This window comes from Camellia sinensis, chromosome 5, assembly GCF_055761805.1.
Source record: "Camellia sinensis isolate YWXY chromosome 5, ASM5576180v1, whole genome shotgun sequence".
Lineage (NCBI taxonomy): Eukaryota > Viridiplantae > Streptophyta > Magnoliopsida > Ericales > Theaceae > Camellia > Camellia sinensis.
Window position 1 is genome coordinate 178714553 of NC_138965.1, and position 4019 is coordinate 178718571.

At 38.3% G+C, this 4019-nt stretch overlaps 1 long non-coding RNA gene across 1 annotated transcript; it reads left to right on the forward strand.

Moving 5' to 3' along the window:
* The first annotated feature begins 918 nt into the window (after positions 1-918).
* LOC145790284 (uncharacterized) lies at positions 919-1586 on the forward strand. Its single transcript, XR_014328968.1, has 2 exons — positions 919-1231; positions 1339-1586. It is a non-coding gene; the product is annotated as an uncharacterized LOC145790284 (long non-coding RNA).
* The last annotated feature ends 2433 nt before the right edge of the window (positions 1587-4019 follow it).

Genomic DNA, 4019 nt, shown 5'->3' on the forward strand with positions numbered 1-4019 from the left:
TAACATTCTCAATATAAGTCAATTCAAACAAGATGTCACAAAAGTGATCTCTCTTGTCTAGATTGTTTTATATGGAATGTTTTGAAGTTCATGTCTGTGTATCTCATGCGGGTATTTATCGGTCCAAAGACATGATTAAAACTTGGCAGAATTACACACACATTTTGTGGTGATAAACATGTGCCAATTGTCAAGAAAACCTAATGTGAATAATAAATCCATCAAAAGATAGATTTGTTATTTGACATAACTTATTGTCAATGTTTGATCATTACAACAAAAATACCACTTACAGTTAATATCACTACCCAAAGGTTTGGTATTAATGTTGTGCTAGGTATCTTGAGATGTTGTCATTTTTTTTATTTAGAGATTATCTGTTTGGTAACTTAATGTGAGCATTCCTTTTATTTTCTTGTCTATTCAGCTTTAATGTCGACTACTTCAATCTCTGCCAACATGAACAATGTTCCAATGTTAAATGGAACAAACTTTAAGGATTGGAAAGAGAACATATTGATTGTTCTCGGCTGCATGGACATAGACTTGGCATTAAGAATGCCAAAACCGAATGCTCTCACTGCACAAAGTACTCCTGAGGAAACTGTGTACTTTGAAAAGTGGGATCGTTCTAACAGGCTAAGTCTTATGATCATGAAGCGTGGGATTCCAGAAGTTTTTCGGGGTGCAATAACAGAGGATGTTACCGTTGCCGGTGAATTTCTTTCAGAAATTCAAAAGCGTTTTGCTAAAAACGATAAGGCTGAAACAAGCACACTTTTAGCAAGCTTGATTTCAATAAAGTATAAAGGCAAGGGTAATGTTCGCGAGTACATCATGGAAATGTCTCATCTGGCTTCAAAACTTAAGGCACTAAAGCTCGACTTATCTGATGATTTGCTCGTGCATTTAGTTCTTATCTCTCTTCCTGCACAATTTAACCAATTTAAGGTCAGTTATAACTGCCAGAAGGAGAAATGGACTCTCAATGAGCTCATTTCATTTTGTGTGCAAGAGGAAGAGAGATTGAAGCAAGAAAGGACTGAAAGTGCTCATCTGGCAAGCACCTCCAAGCATACGGGCAAAAGAACGCATAAGGGAAAGGAAGTTGCTATTTCTCAGGGTCCGGAACCAAAGAAACAGAAAGTGCAGGATGGTTGTTTCTTTTGTGGCAAGCCCAGACACAGAAAGAAGGATTGTGCCAAATACGTCGCCTAGCGTGTAAAGAAAGGTACATTTCATGTTTTGGTCTGTTCTGAAATAAATTTAGCTTCAGTACCAAGAAACACTTGGTGGGTAGATTCTGGTGCTACTACTCACATATGTGTTTCTATGCAGGGTTGCCTGAACTACCGAAAGCCAACTGATGCTGAAAGATACATCTTTGTGGGTGATGGCAAGTCGATAGAAGTGCAGGCGATAGCGCACTTTAGATTATTACTGAAAACTGGTTATTATTTGGATTTATTAGACACTTTTGTTGTACCGTCCTTTAGACGGAATTTAATTTCTGTTTCTGTATTGGACAAATTGGGATATTATTGTTCTTTTGGAAATATGAAGTTTAGTATGTCTATTAATTCCAATGTTGTTGGTACTGGTTTACTTAATGTGTTTGATAATCTATATTTGCTCGAAACTATTGCATCTTATAATGCAACCTTGCACGTGGAATCACGAGGTACAAAGCGTAAATTAACTAAGGAAAATTCAGCCTCATTATGGCACAAACGCCTAGGTCACATCTCTAAATCTAGAGTTGAGCGCCTTGTGTCTGATGGAATTTTGGACTCTCTTGATTTTTCAGATTTTGATGTCTGTGTTGAGTGTATCAAGGGAAAACAGACCAAAATAAAGAAATATGGTGCCCATAGGACTACAGATGTCTTAGAATTAATTCATACGGACATTTGTGGCCCATTCCCTATGGCGTCTTGGAATGGTCAACATTATTTTATCACATTCATAGACGACTATTCCAGATATGGGTATCTATTTCTTATCCATGAGAAATCACAGTCTTTGGACGTATTCAAAAAATTTAAGGCCGAAGTTGAGTTACAACTCAACAAACGGATTAAAAGTGTCAGGTCTGACCGTGGTGGTGAATACTATGGCAGATATGATGGATCAGGTGAACAACGTCCAGGACCGTTTGCAAAATACCTGGAGGAATGTGGAATCGTCCCACAATACACCATGCCAGGATCACCTAGCATGAATGGTGTATCTGAGAGACGAAACCGGACTCTTAAGGATATGGTAAGAAGTATGATCAGTCATTCTACTTTACCAGAGTCCCTCTGGGGTGAGGCTCTAAAGACAGCAACTTATATCTTAAATCGGGTGCCAACTAAAGCAGCTGCAAAAACACCTTATGAGCTTTGGGTTGGGCGAAAGCCTAGTCTAAAACATTTGCATGTGTGGGGGTGTCCTGCTGAGGCGAGGCCTTATAAACCTCATGAACGAAAATTGGACTCTAAAACCATTAGCAGCTACTTTATTGGCTATGCCGAACGATCACGGGGTTACAAGTTTTATGATCCCACAAATAGGTCAATATTTGAGACAGGAATTGCAACATTTTTTGAGGATGTTGAGTTTGGGGGGAGAAATCCAGTTAGAGATATTGTCTTTGAGGAGGAAGCAGGAGTAATCCCACTTCCTACTACTACTTTTGACCTATCACAGGTTCCTATACCTGTCATTGCTCGAGAAGTAATTTCGGATCCTCAACCTGACAATGTTGTTCAAGATAATATAGTTCAAACCCCCATTCAAGATGAGGTAATTGTTCCTGAAGAACAAACTCTATAACCTCAACCTCAAGAATCTGTGCCATTAAGGCGATCCACCAGAGAAAGGAGATTTGCATTTTCAGATGATTATATTGTATATCTCCAGGAACATGAGGTAGAAAATGGAATGTTGAAAGATGATCCAATCAACTTTCGTCAAGCCATGGAAAGTTCCAACTCTCATAAGTGGATAGAAGCCATGAATGAAGAATATAAGTCTATGCAAGACAATAAAGTTTGGGAACTTGTCTCATTACCAGTTGGTGCGAAGCCCGTAGGTTGTAAATGGATATTTAAAACCAAAAGGGATTCAAATGGTAATGTGGAGAGGTATAAGGCACGTCTTGTAGCCAAAGGCTTTACTCAAAAAGAAGGAATTGACTTTAAAAAACTTTCTCTCCAGTTTCTTCGAAAGATTCTTTTAGGACAATTATGGCGCTTGTTGCATATTTTGATCTTGAGTTGCATCAGATGGATGTCAAAACAGCTTTTCTTAATGGTGACATTAAAGAAACAATTTATATGGTACAGCCAGAAAACTTTGTGTCAGGAGACCCAAAGAATATGGTTTGCAAATTGACTAAATCCATCTATAGACTCAAACAAGCTTCTCGTCAGTGGTACTTCAAATTTCATCAAGTTCTCACTTCGTATGGTTTTGAAACTAACGTTGTTGATGAATGTGTGTATCACAAGTTCAGTGGGAGTAAACACATATTTTTGGTTTTATATGTTGACGACATATTGCTTGCCACAAACGATATAAACTTATTGCATGACACCAAGAGATTTCTATCTAAGAATTTTGAAATGAAAGATCTTGGTGATGCTTCCTTTGTATTAGGAATCGAAATACTCCGAGATCATTCTCGGGGTATTCTGGGATTATCACAAAGGAGCTATATCGAAAAAATACTCATTAGATTTGGCATGCAAAATTGTAAATCAGGTGAAACCCCGGTTGCTAAGGGAGACAAGTTTAGTCTCAGCCAATGCCCGAAGAACAGTCTTGAAATTCAAGAAATGCAGAAGATTCCTTATGCCTCGGCTGTAGGGAGTCTAATGTATGCTCAAGTATGTACGCGTCCGGATATTGCGTTTATAGTTGGCATGTTAGGCAAATATTTAAGTAATCCTGGCATGGATCATTGGAAAGCAGTCAAGCGTGTTATGCGATATTTACAGAGAACAAAGGAATATATGCTCACATATAGGAGATCG